The sequence below is a fragment of the Gasterosteus aculeatus genome, chromosome 11 (assembly GCF_964276395.1).
Source record: "Gasterosteus aculeatus chromosome 11, fGasAcu3.hap1.1, whole genome shotgun sequence".
In the NCBI taxonomy this organism is placed as follows: Eukaryota; Metazoa; Chordata; class Actinopteri; order Perciformes; family Gasterosteidae; genus Gasterosteus; species Gasterosteus aculeatus.
Genome location: NC_135699.1, coordinates 17,849,452 through 17,864,455, shown reverse-complemented (window position 1 = coordinate 17,864,455; position 15,004 = coordinate 17,849,452).

The window sequence follows — 15,004 nt, the reverse complement described above, 5'->3', positions numbered from 1 at the left end:
TCTCAAATGAAATGTTTGCAGCGTAAACGTCTTTGTCATTATTCACTTCATTATTGTAAACAGATGCAGAGGAATCTAGTTAGAATCAGTCACATTTTCCAGATGTTTTAATGTGATGCTTATGAACCATTATTACAGAATACAAATGAAAGGAATTAACAGCTGACTGTATGTTGAACAGTCCTGCAGGTATTTGCTTGTGAAGTATTGGACGACGAGGCAGCGAATCAGTAAAGTTATCAGGACTCATCTGAGAGACTTCTGCTTTGCATCACGTTCCACTTTTCATATTAGTGATGAGGTCGTTTTAACGGAATACGAACGGCTGCATGGAAACAGGGACATCAGTGTAACATTTACCTTTGGGAGCTGTGTTAGCTGTGGTAGCTGTGGTAGCTGTGTTAGCTGTGTTAGCCGTGTTAGCCGTGGTAGCTGTGGTAGCTGTGGTAGCCGTGTTAGCTGTGTTAGCTGTGGTAGCTGTGTTAGCTGCGTTAGCTGTGGTGGCTGTGTTAGCCGTGTTAGCTGTGGTAGCTGTGTTAGCTGTGTTAGCGGGAATGAGAAGACTCAGTGATGAAAAGTCGACTCTGTGTTGTTTCAGATCTCCGGCTTGAAACAGTTTTGAATTGTGTGCTTTTCGTCTTCAGTTATTTGCAGCAGACGTTCAGGCTGCGAATCCTTTGTTTTCTTCTGTCTCACTCGAACAAACAGCCGGAGGCAGGCGGAGTAATCCGTCCTCCATCTCCCTGTCAGGACTTCTAATCCAAGTCCCAGATGCCACAAGCTCCTTAGCCAACTCTGTGTGAGTGTGTGCGCCGCGCTGAGGGAACGACACACACTCAGACACACACTCAGACACACACGCAGACACACACGCAGACACACACTCAGAGGAGTTACGTTGGGAAACAAAGCCGCTAACAGCTGGACTGGCGGAGAGTCTTGTTAATTTGTTTGGAGACTCTGCAGACTTTTGGCAGCGAGTCACAAACAGCAGAAGGTGCTACAGCAGCTAACAACGGCTAACTGCTAACCTTCATGTTAAAGTCAGCTGAGACGAGAGGACACCCGAGAGACAAGAATACACCCCAGAGACGAGAGGACACCTGAGAGACAAGAATACACCCCAGAGACGAGGGGACACCCGGGAGACAAGAATACACCCCAGAGACGAGAGGACACCTGAGAGACAAGAATACACCCCAGAGACGAGGGGACACCCGGGAGACAAGAATACACCCCAGAGACGAGAGGACACCTGAGAGACAAGAATACACCCCAGAGACGAGAGGACACCCGAGAGACAAGAATACACCCCAGAGACGAGAGGACACCTGAGAGACAAGAATACACCCCAGAGACGAGGGGACACCCGGGAGACAAGAATACACCCCAGAGACGAGAGGACACCTGAGAGACAAGAATACACCCCAGAGACGAGAGGACACCTGAGAGACAAGAATACACCCCAGAGACGAGGGGACACCCGGGAGACAAGAATACACCCCAGAGACGAGAGGACACCCGAGAGACAAGAATACAGCCCAGACAGGAGGGGACATAGTTGAGACGTGAAGAAGCTCATTTGGTTCGCTGACATTCACCTGTGCCCCGGTGACCTCGGGTCACAGCCCCGTCTGCAACAGGAGATAAAGAGAGGCGGACCCCCTCCCCACCTGGGGGGTCCGCTTGCCGGGACAGATTAGGAGCCGGACGCGATCGATCACTTTGACAAACAAGGAGACGACACACAAAGTGAAAAATGGCCTTTCAGTTTGATTCACACATGCACACACACACACACACACACACACACACACACACACACACACACACACACACACACACACACACACACACACACACACACACTCCTGTCATGTGTCTGGTTCTGCGGTGCTGATGGGAAGCGGCGGGCCGCGACGATCTCACAACCACCCGATGCACCTTCACCTCACAGCTGGAGCACATCTGTGGTGCAGTCAAAGCTTTTATTTTGAAATTCAAGCTTTTAGGCCCGATAGGAATTTTATTGTATTTGATCTGTACTCTTGGAACAGATTTAAATCTTACAGATAAATAAACATAATTAAAAACATTAAAATAAGGTGTAATACAAAATGACATGTGTATATGTTAATGTACTATTTGGTTCTCAGTCATCTCCTTCTTGGTCCTTAGTCGTCTCCTTCTTGGTCCTTAGTCGTCTCCTTCTTGGTTCTTAGTCGTCTCCTTCTTGGTCCTTAGTCGTCTCCTTCTTGGTTCTTAGTCGTCTCCTTCTTGGTTCTTAGTCGTCTCCTTCTTGGTTCTTAGTCGTCTCCTTCTTGGTTCTTAGTCGTCTCCTTCTTGGTTCTTAGTCGTCTCCTTCTTGGTTCTTAGTCGTCTCCTTCTTAGTTCTTAGTCGTCTCCTTCTTGGTTCTTAGTCGTCTCCTTCTTGGTTCTTAGTCGTCTCCTTCTTAGTTCTTAGTCGTCTCGTTCTTGGTTCTTAGTCGTCTCCTTCTTGGTTCTTAGTCGTCTCCTTCTTGGTTCTTAGTCGTCTCCTTCTTGGTCCTTAGTCGTCTCCTTCTTGGTTCTTAGTCGTCTCCTTCTTGGTTCTTAGTCGTCTCCTTCTTGGTTCTTAGTCGTCTCCTTCTTGGTTCTTAGTCGTCTCCTTCTTGGTTCTTAGTCGTCTCCTTCTTGGTTCTTAGTCGTCTCCTTCTTAGTTCTTAGTCGTCTCCTTCTTGGTTCTTAGTCGTCTCCTTCTTGGTTCTTAGTCGTCTCCTTCTTAGTTCTTAGTCGTCTCGTTCTTGGTTCTTAGTCGTCTCCTTCTTGGTTCTTAGTCGTCTCCTTCTTGGTTCTTAGTCGTCTCCTTCTTGGTCCTTAGTCGTCTCCTTCTTGGTTCTTAGTCGTCTCCTTCTTGGTTCTTAGTCGTCTCCTTCTTGGTTCTTAGTCGTCTCCTTCTTGGTTCTTAGTCGTCTCCTTCTTGGTTCTTAGTCGTCTCCTTCTTGGTTCTTAGTCGTCTCCTTCTTAGTTCTTAGTCGTCTCCTTCTTGGTTCTTAGTCGTCTCCTTCTTGGTTCTTAGTCGTCTCCTTCTTAGTTCTTAGTCGTCTCCTTCTTGGTTCTTAGTCGTCTCCTTCTTGGTTCTTAGTCGTCTCCTTCTTAGTCCTTAGTCGTCTCCTTCTTGGTTCTTAGTCGTCTCGTTCTTGGTTCTTAGTCGTCTCGTTCTTGGTTCTTAGTTGTCTCCTTCTTGGTTCTTAGTCGTCTCCTTCTTGGTTCTTAGTCGTCTCCTTCTTAGTTCTTAGTCGTCTCCTTCTTGGTTCTTAGTCGTCTCCTTCTTGGTTCTTAGTCGTCTCCTTCTTAGTTCTTAGTCGTCTCCTTCTTGGTTCTTAGTCGTCTCCTTCTTGGTTCTTAGTCGTCTCCTTCTTAGTCCTTAGTCGTCTCCTTCTTGGTTCTTAGTCGTCTCGTTCTTGGTTCTTAGTCGTCTCGTTCTTGGTTCTTAGTTGTCTCCTTCTTGGTTCTTAGTCGTCTCCTTGCTGAATGCATTTTTTGGGCCAATAAATACGTTGCAATGAGGTTCAATTTGCACAATTGAATGGAACGAAACCAACCTTTAACGCAACAACTGTCCATCTTTGTGAGAAAGATGTCTAACTGTCTGTGACTTGTTAAGCGTTATCAGATATCGTCCCCTGCACGTCTCACGCTGGACACAACTGGAGGAATATGGATGAGATCATGGAGAAGGGATCTGGGTTCAGTGTCTGGGGGACGTGTCCGTCTCTGATCGTGTTTGTTAGCTTCGCTTGGGAGCGTCTCAGCGAGGACGGATTTATCCGAGTCTAATCCGTCCCAACCGGAGCTCCTGGTCCTTCTGGTGTTAAATTGGTGAACCGGAAGGAACATAAATCCCAGACCGTGATCCCTAAAACTAAATAAATATGTATGTATCAAAAGCATAAAGAAGCTGCACAAACACTAACAATATTTCACATTTTATTCATGTGGAAGCGGTTTCAAGACGGTTGAAAGGTATTAAATATGTAAATAAAACATCAGACACTAAATGACATGTAATGTCATGTAAATATAATATCTTAAAATGTGTGTAGGCGCCAGTTCTACTACTCGCATTGTGAATAAAGGCGCGATGGCCTCGATTGGCCGTCTCCATCTTGGATGTCAGTCGTTGGCCTTTTGTCTTCGCGTCCCCGTCTTGGTTGTGTGGGACGGGTGAAGGCGTGTGTGCGCCTCCTGAATGAGAAACATCCTGGATGAATCGGTTAGAGGTGAGTTCTCCCTGTGGGACACGGAGGAGCCTCCTCTGTCATCTGCTGCCAACATTAACAGATGTGCACACGCACACACACACGCACCCACACACACACGCACCCACACACACACGTGCGCGTGTGCGTTTCATGCTGACTGTGACTCCACAGGAACGCGGTCCTGCAGGCGGTCGGCCCGTCATGACGAGCGTGTAGACGTAAACGTGTTGCAAAAAGATGACATCATCACAAACCTCCATCCCCGACTTTAATAAACGAAAAAGCTCAACGCTGGTTTGTTTCACAGAAAATGTTTCTTCTTGTCAACAAATTCTTTTAAGATACCAAAAGCAACGAGTCCGGCAATCCTTGCTGTCTGACTTCCTGTTGGTGTCCCTCAGCTTGCAGCTTCGAGATTTGTGGGAGGACATTGAAACCACCAAAGAAACTAATTCTTATGAAATGTATTCACGGCATTATTTGTATCCACAAGTAAAGGCGAACGCACGTAAAGGTCTTCAACGTGCACGTCCACGCCGCTCATGACCACCACCTGCTGCCTCCATCTGGACCGAACCTCCGTCCATCAACCTGCTGACCAGCACGTCCCCCCGAGACGCTGCAGAGACGTACGGTCCAAAAGCTCCCACGTCGAGTCGCGAGGAATGACAGAAAGACGCGCGTCTTCTTCCATTGCAGCAGAGAGACAGACAGACACAGAGACAGACACAGAGACAGACACAGAGACAGACACAGAGACAGACACAGAGACAGACACAGGGACAGAGAGACAGACAGACACAGAGACAGAGAGAGAGAGAGACAGACACAGAGGTTTATTAATAAGAGATGAGCTTTGTGGACGATAAGAAGGATCGTTGTTAGTATCAATAACAGTGTTTAATACGATGACAATTATACAAACAAACATACTTTTAACATTAAGTTTGCCTCAATGTAGTAAACTGTAACTGAGAATAAAGTAACACACACACACACACACACACACACACACACACACACACACACTTTGGCACCTTTTTCATCGATGATATGATGGACAAGTCTCCAGACCCGACAGGTGTTTTAATTAAGAGCCTCCGCGGGTTCATACACACACACACACACACACACACACACACACACACACACACACACACACACACACATTCATTTCATCTATAAAAGGACACTTAAAGGAGGAGCAGGTGGTCGGTGTCACACTCCAACACCTGTCCTCGCTGGACCAGATGCTTCCTGCCGCTCGTGCCTTTGTAGGTGTGTGTGTGTGTGTGTGTGTGTGTGTGTGAACTCACCTGGAGATCATCTCCCTTCATCATCGCCCCCACCAGCTCTGTGTGTGTGTGGAAGGATTTCACGGCTCGCTGGCGATCAGCCGTCAGCAGAACATAAAATGTTTATTGAGTCCAATAAATATTTTCACTTGCACAGCTTATTTTCTTCTAATGAATATTTGTTTCAAAGTTTGGGAGCTTCTGTTGTCCATAAAAACGCAACACTGTTAGAAAAATGATGTAAAATCCTCAAAAACAGGACATTTCATGTTTGCAACCAGGAGACAGAGTTGACGGTTTTCTTTTCCAGCCCCCACATGTAAACTGGGATGAGGTGCGATAAACGCACAATGATCTGACAATGACCTTCATGTTCTTCATCCTGAGACCTGCATCTGACCACCATGAGACACGGAGTGGACACACACACGTCACATCGTGTGAGCTTGAGGTTTTCTTCTCATTTGCTTAAGATAAAAATGTAGAATACCTGTTTAACAAATGCTGAACCCCGTCGTTCCTCACAGACCTGCAGGGTCACAGTCGTCTCATTTAAATCACGAACGCCAGACAGACGCCATTGTGCGACCTTTAAACATTGCCCCCCCCTGCTGTGAACGGCCGACCCCCCCGGCAGGAACCTTTGTTCCCGTGGGAATCGAACACGACTTCGCTCGTCGTCTGTCAGGGTGAGAGAATCCCCCCGAGAGGCCGAGACTCACTCAGTCAGGGGCTCCACCTTTCCCTGCTGTGACCCCCCCCCTCCCCCGACAGCCCCCCAGCGGGGGGAGTCAGCATCGCACTTCCTGCCGGTCGCCTGCAGACAAATCACCACTTTGTGTCCGTCTCTAGTGGTCCACTAAAGCCGTGATGCTCTGGGGCGGGGCTACCCGCTGATTGACAGGTTGTTCCTTCGTCATCATTAACACGCTGCAGCTCATTTTAACCACAAATACTCACCAGCACCAAATGAGGATTCATCTGCCGCAGAAAATGGTCCCAAAAGAAAATGCACTATTTCCTCCTATTTTTTACGAAAACCCCCCGAAAAAGCCAGAAAATATCAAGTTACTTGAAGTTAATTTGCTCAAAATTGGTTTTGTTCTTTAACACAGTTTCCGTGTTGCTGTTTTTTTTAAACTCAAGTCAACAAATGTCAATTAACGGAGGCAAAATAAAGTGGCTGCGTTACATGTTACTGTCACTCTCCTCAGACTCAATACAAATCAACATCAACTTGACTCCGGCTTCAATTGGTCAAACTCATTTAAATTACAGATGTGTGCATCTGTGTGTGTGTGTGTGTGTGTGTGTGTGTGTGTGTGTGTGTCTGTGAGGACAAAATGGAGGTCGTTGGTCCATCGGACATATTTGGCCTAATTTGATTAATTTTGCCCTCGTGGCATCTGAAGGTCTAATCTAAACAAGGTGAAACAGGAGGTGAAGGACACACACACACACACACACACACACACACACACACACACACACACACACACACACACACACACACCAGAAACAATCAGTCGCCTGCGCCCGGCTGTCTCGGAGGATGACAACCTCCATTGATTTGTTTTTATGCTTTAAACCCACCAAGGTCAAAGCAGCCGGCGGGACGAAGGCGCCTTTCGAGCGCAGACTGTGTACAACAGGTGACGTCGTCATGGTGACGTCACCCCTCCAACTGAAGATTTTAGGCCTCGATTTGCACATTGCATTGTTAAATATGTCGTTAAAATATGTCGACCCTTTTTGGACTGAGGAGGACGAATGGAGACGCCGTCTGGTAGACAACCGATTGAACCTCGACTCTGTTGAGACCAGATCCACCAGACCGTCCACGTCGTCCATCTCTCTCCGGTCGATACTAACCTGATATCAGTTATTCCTCCTAGAAGGAGGAGGAGGAGGAGGAGGAGGAGGAGGAGGAGGAGGGTCTGAGGGATCCGAGGGAGGCAGACGGGTACTTGAGGGAGTCTGAGTGTAGAAACGGAAGCATCCATTTATCTGACCTTATCAGACTCCTCCTCAATATCACATTGATGATTTAATGTCTTCTCGGTAACAAGGCGTGGTCGGGCTCGGTTGGGCGTGGTTGGGCTCGGTTGGGCTCGGCTGGGCTCGGTTGGGCGTGGTTGGGCTCGGTTGGGCTCGGGTGGGCTCGGTTGGGCTCGGCTGGGCTCGGTTGGGCTCGGTTGGGCTCGGTTGGGCTCGGGTGGGCTCGGTTGGGCTCGGCTGGGCTCGGTTGGGCTCGGCTGGGCTCGGCTGCAGAGGGGATAGAGGGGGGGGCTCAGGGAACGGGGCCAGGTGGAGACGTAATTGTTTGTCTCCCTGAAAAAACAGTAGTGGCGATCTGGCGAGAGAGAAGCAGCCAGACGAGAGAGACGCCAGGAGCCCGCTGATGATCATTCCGGGCCCCCCCGAGGGTCCTTCCCTTTTCCCCTCAACTCCAACGTCTAACATCTGGATGCTCCTCGTCGACGTCGTGTTAAAGTTACTATGAGGAACCTTCACATAACACATTATAACAATATAAAACCCTGTATGTTAAAGGTACATACAAACCTCTCATGAATGAGACGCGCTCCGTGCGAGCGGTCTCCAGGGCAACCAGCTGATGTGTTGAAGGTGTCAGAACCTCCTTGAGGTCTCCATCCTCTGGCTCCGCCCCTCCAGGAACCACCAGAGCTTCTTCCTGCCGGGTCATTACGCGGCGCTCACCTGCTGGCCGGGACACCTGCCGCGTCCCAGCATGCATTGCACATTGATCTAAAACTGCTCAGCCGTCAGTGAAATTTGCCTCAGCAGCCAAAAACAAAGCAATTAATATTTCGACGACTCTGGAAGTTTATTTTTCGTTTTTCTTTTAAAAGATATTTATTATTCCATTTCTGCCAAATAAGATGCAAAAGACGTGTTGAAGTCTGAAAGTGCAGCTTTATTTAATGAAACGGGAGAGACACCCATGAGAAAAGAGTCCCCCCCAAAAATAATTACATCCATTAAGACTTGAAGTGATGTCAGTGTCTCGTTTGCCAATTAGGTGCCTCCTTAATTCCTTTCCTTGAGGTTAGGGTACCAGATCCCCTCCCCCCCTCTCTCACATTGCACAATAAATGCTATTTATGTATTTGTCACATGTTGGTTCAGACCCCCCCTCTTTACATCACCTCACATCACATGTCGTTTATCTGACGCTTTTATCCAAAGCGACTTAAATAAGAACATTTCAACCATAAGGACACAAACTCAGAAGAACAAGAAACAAGAAAGTGTGATTTCATCAAATAAGCCAGTTTACAACTTGCTGTAGATAAGAACCATTATAAGTCCAATGTAAGTGCTGCAGTTAGTTAGTGTGTTAGTGGAGGTAGAGTCTGAAGAGGTGTGTCTTTAGTCTGAAGATGTGAAGGCTCTCTGTGGTCCTGATGTCTTCAGAGACCTCCTTCCACCATTTAGGAGCAGGACAGCAAAGAGTGGAGATCTAGTGGAGTGTTTTGCTCTCAGTGAGGAGACCTGCAGGAGAGAGTTGCAGTAGTCCAGGCCAGTCCCTCTTGTAGGGGGGGGGGGGGGGGGGGTCCCGCTCTGATCCTGGATCAGGTCTCGGTTCTTCTCTTCTTCTCATGGCCTCCTGCGGATCAGGATCAGCATCTGAACGGAGCTTCAGAGAGCAGCGAGGTGAGTGTGAATAAAACATGGAGCCTGACGGGGAGGAGATTTACCCCCCCTCGCCCCCCCCCCCCCCCCCCCCCCCCCCCCCCCACACCAAATGAAAAAAACTCCCCCAACGTTTTCCTGTAAAACGTCTCAGAAATTGGACGTTTGGTCTGCAGAGATCGAGTGAGACAGGTGAGCTTTTCAGTAACAAGCCCAGCTGAGCCTGACTGATCCTGGCAGGGGGGGTCGGGGGGAAGAAGGACAGCCCGACCCCCCCTGCCCCCCCCCCACCTCCGGCGCTAATGAATCCTGTGAATTTCAATGGGAGCTCAAAGGATCAGGAAGCTGAGACACACAAAGACACGTGTGTCCACGCAGAGACACGTGTGTCCACGCAGCGTTTACAACCCGACAACTTCAAAAATCATCTTCCGAGAATAAAGTCACAGACGTTCCAACAATTGCGATTGAATTAGATTATAAAGCCCAAAACAGTAAAGGAAGCATCCGTCTCTTGTCTCTGTCTCCATTTGTCTCCATCTGTCTCCATCTGTCTCTAGCCTCCAGTCGCCATCTCTATTCTCCGTCTCTTATCTCTGTCGCTTTTTTTCCGTCTTTCCGTTTTTCTCGTCTGCAGCGCTGGAGACCAAAAACCAGAGACCAGAGACCAGAGACCAAAGACCAGAGACCAGAGACCAAAGACCAGAGACCAGAGACCAGAGACCAGAGACCAGAGACCAGAGACCAACGACCAGAGACCAAAGACCAAAGACCAGCAACCAAAGACCAGAGACCAGAGACCAGAGACCAGAGACCAACGACCAAAGACCAAAGACCAAAGACCAGAGAGCAGAGACCAAAGACCAAAGACCAAAGACCAAAGACCAGAGACCAGAGACCAACGACCAAAGACCAAAGACCAAAGACCAAAGACCAAAGACCAAAGACCAAAGACCAAAGACCAAAGACCAGAGACCAGAGACCAAAGACCAGAGACCAGAGACCAAAGACCAGAGACCAGAGACCAGAGACCAGAGGGACACTGAGCAGTTTGAATATTAATCCATCATTTATTCTCCTCCTCTTGTCACTTCCTGTCTCCGTCTCCACAGCTGCAGCCATCAATCACACATCTGCTGCCCCGAGTGCAGCGAGCGCAGCACACACACACACACACCCACACACACACACACACACACACACACACACACACACACACACACACACACACACTCAGACAATGTGAGATAATAAATGAATGCATGTCGGCTAAACAAGTAAATCTCTCTTTTAACATCCTGTTTTCTAACTATTCATCACTTCATCCATTCATTGATTCATCGATTCCTCCGTCTCTCTTTCTTCCTTCAACTTCTTGTGAATCGCTCAATTTGTGCCTCTTAAAAAAGAGAAAAATACCGTTGACTTGATGTGTGCGTTTTACGAGGTGCGTTTTTTAGACTGATGGAGTGGTTCTGAGAAAGCAGAGAGATGAACACAAAAAACACAAATAAACAACTTCGCAATCTGATTAAAAAGCACGCCTTGACAACACAAAGTTGTCTTGCTGGGACGCGATACTGGGGGACGCGGGGGGGGGGGGGGGGGGGGGGCGAGGACAGATAGGCGCACAGGAAGTCTCGTTGGATTAGGAGAGGGGGGCATGAAGAGGAGCTTCAGCAGAGGGTTTAATGAGCTGCAGGTCAAACAGCTCTTTACCGGAGGGAAATCAGGAGAAGGTGGAGATGAGCCGCTGCACACACACACACACACACACACACACACACACACACACACACACACACACACACACACACACACACGCTGTCTGTCCACGAGACACTGTCACACTGTGTGTGTGAGGCCAGCAGACAGACAGATGGACTGATATTGATGCACACACAGCTCCTCTGCAGCTTAGAGGGATCAGTTACAGGAGGATTAACGCCGCTCGGTCTCATCGTTGTCTCTTCAGAAACATTTCGCTCCTCCAGATGTTCCCCGGTGGGAATACGCGCTCTATTCTGTCTTTCACACGCCGCCAAACTGGTGTTTCTGTCCCCAGCGCTTCAACAGCGGAGCGAGAAGATCGTGAGGCCACAGAGGTCGAAGTTTGCTCGCAACTCCTGTGTCCTTCCCATGATGCAACAGCTTGTAAGGAGAAGTGAGATGTCTCCTCGGGAGGCCTCGGCGAAGGAACTACGATGAAAACGTTGACCAAGGAAGCTCACTTTCTATAAAAAGACCTTTTATTGCATTTCTCTATTTATTCCTCATGAAGGCTGCAATGATGCTTCCTCTGACCACCAGGGGGCAGACAAACAAACCGTCACAATGTTTACACATCTGGCAGAAATGTACTTTAGTTTGTGTCCCCTCATGAATAAAACAGATGTGCGACCTGCTTCTGAAGAGATGTACCTCGTATATAAAAATGTTACATCATGAAGTAAGAGGAGAGAGGAGTTGATGAACGAGTTGAGTACACGACTTGGAAGTTCTGGGAGGAGGAGGAGAAGTTCTGTGACTTTCTTCTGACTGAGTTTTGTTTCTTTGGGGCCAAATGAAAGTGAGGATTAGTACCAAGACAGCGTGTCTTCATCCACCACGTGTCCCCCAAGAACGTCTGTGGAACGTCCATTTTCTGGACCTCGTGGCTCACCTGTTGGGGGGGTCTTTCCTCTTGGACCTCGTGGCTCACCTGTTGGGGGGGTCTTTCCTCTTGGACCTCGTGGCTCACCTGTTGGGGGGGGGGGCTTTCCTCTTGAACCATCGTGGCTCACCTGTTGGGGGGGGCTTTCCTCTTGGACCTCGTGGCTCACCTGTTGGGGGGGCTTTCCTTTTGGACCTCGTGGCTCACCTGTTGGGGGGGGGCTTTCCTCTTGAACTTGGACCCGTGTATCAGGAGGTCTGCTCAGCCGCAGTTATAGCTGGAAACTAATCTGGCCATTTAAACCGCGCTGCACTCCTCCGTCAGCAGTCTTTCCTCGAGGTATTTGCATAAATGTCATTTACTGGCCAAAATAAACCATTTACCTCGCAGACGCTCCCCCCCCCCAACACCCTTTTTTGCACCCATGCAGACACTTCATTTGGAAAACACAACTGGGAGGAATCTGCTGAGCGTGGAATTGATTTGCAGTTTATTTATTATTTATTAATTTAGCTGCGTGGGGGGGGGGGGGGGGGGGGACTTCTATGGGATATGAAAAATGTGTGTTTTACCAATGTTTTTGTGATACATTTTGATTTTTTATTCATTGTAATGATTCCGTTTTCTCTCTATAATTTAAGCATGGCAATGAAACAAAGGAAGCAAAGAAAGACATGAAGAAAAGGATGGACAGAAAGATGGCGGTTATTTCTTGGATGACGTGAATGTAGAATGCGAATCGGTGAGTTTTTAGTCCGATGTTTGTCTCAATTCTCTAAATGTTGAATGTGTTTGTTCGACTCGGTGCAAACAAGCCGGCAGCCTGTAAACACTTATTTATCTTGTACAAGTCGTCCACCCACATTTAATTAAACACGAGTCATAAGTTCAGACTGGCAGTCTGGATGAAGGAAATTACTTTTGATACATTATGCAAGATGTTATGGGAGCCTGATCCTGGATCAGACATGAACACTTTGAACAATCCCACAGCGTGGACTCCAATCTATTAACAGCTTTTATTCTCACTCAGCTCAGTCCGTTTATGTTTCTACGTGCAGATGATTACAGCAGCAAAAATAACTTCTGATAAAGTGTTGATCGATTAATTCAAGGTTTTACTGTGATATCATGGACTGTACTCGTGCTTGTGCTCTGCGCTCTGTGTTCAGCCGTTCACACACTGATCACAGGAGCTACACACACAGACAGCACCCAACATTCACCCATTCACCAATTCACCCCGAGGGTGTCTCACGCTCGATACGGTTAGCAGGGCGCGGGATTGAACCTCCTCAGGTTGGAGGTCGACGTGCTCTCACTCACCTACAGTTGTCTTCTCTGGACAAAATAACAAAGATGAAATACTTTGCTGGTAAAACCTGGCGTGCTTCACATATCTCCTCATATATATATATATATATATATATATATATATATATATATATATATATATATATATATATATATTTGTATATTTGTATATATTTGTATATATGTTTGTGTATGTGTGTATAGATAGTGTTTGGTGTGGAATCATCAGAGCTGACGTCTCAGAGATGAACCTTTGATTAAACACAACATCCACTTTAGTTCACAGGCAGCAGACATTTACAGACAAGGTCACTGAGTCGGAAGCTCTCAAATACAGTATCAGCCCGGTGTGTGTGTGTGTGTGTGTGTGTGTGTGTGTGTGTGTGTGTCTCAGATAGAAATGAGACACCTGAGGACAGGGTGTTCTGAGTGTTGTGCCTCCAGCGGGGAGCGACATGTGATCACTTCCTGTTGGAGAGGTGTTCTCAGGCGCCGCCTTCAGCTCCATCCAAACCTCCACCTGTCTGCCTGCCTGTCTGTCTGCGTCTCTGTCCTCCTGTCTGTCTGCGTCTCTTCCTCACACCTCAGCACGATCTGGACTCTGATGACTTCTCTTCCTCGAGTTCCACTGACTGATTATTATTACTGATTATTCACCTGCGTATCATTTTTTCGAGTCCTTTGAAGAAAACGGTGATTAAACATTGCAGGAGTCGCTGGTTTGTTCTGTTATTTTGTGTTATTGTCTTACTTTTAAAAAAATCAAAATCACAAACAAAGCATCTCCTTAAAGGACCTTCTGTGGAATCTGTTACCAGCAAACGCATGTATGACTGACAGGTCTCCACAGCATCTTGGGCGACTGTGGGTGAGTGGGGAGCAGGTCGTCCTCCAATCAGAGGGTTGTCGGTTCAATCCCAGGCCGGCTAACCCGCATGTCCATGTGTCCTTGGGCAAGACACTTAACCAACATGCTCCTGTAGCTGCGACTACAGTGTGTGGATGTTAGTGACTGATGTGCAGGTGTCACTGTGTGTGGTTCTCCTGTCATCAGTGTGTGAAGGGGTGTGAACGGGTGAATGATGTCATGTAGTAGCGCTTTGAGGTTGGAAGACTAGAAAAGCGCTGTACAAGTACAGTCCATTTACCATTTATCTTTGGTACTCATCTGACTAACAATACACCAGCTGGATAATCACAGTATGGAAACAGACACAATATATACACAACATATTATACACACTTATTATGTGGAAGATTGCCTTCCTAAAAACAGCTGGATTCTCATCATGACAACTGCTCTTTTACTGTGTGCGACTGTATTTGATTTCAATGTTAACTTTATCTTGGCTGAGGGATCCTCTTTTCGGTGTCTTTGTGCGTGTGTGTGTGTGTGTGTTAATCTAGTAATTTTCCCCTCTAATGATTGTGTGTGTGTATAAACTGAGTCCTAATAGGATCAGTAGAGTCCTTTAACAGGCCAGAGTGCAGACTGAAGAACAGCTGGAGGGAGTTCACACACACAGACACACACACACACACTCACATGTGAATTCTTTATTTTAAAAAAGCCTAAACCTTGAGACTCTTGTCACTTGCACCTGGGAACCACCACAACACTCACTTATTTTAGATTGTGATTGTGATTATTATTTTATTACTATTATTATTAATGTATTATTATTACGGTAATTGTTGTTTTGTTTTATTACAATATTTCTGATTAAAATATTTTGTAATATCAATGTTGGTTTATGATAGTTATTTATTAATATTATAAAAATATTTTTAGTATTATTAATACAAATTTGATATTTTTAAAATAAATGTTATTGTCTCAT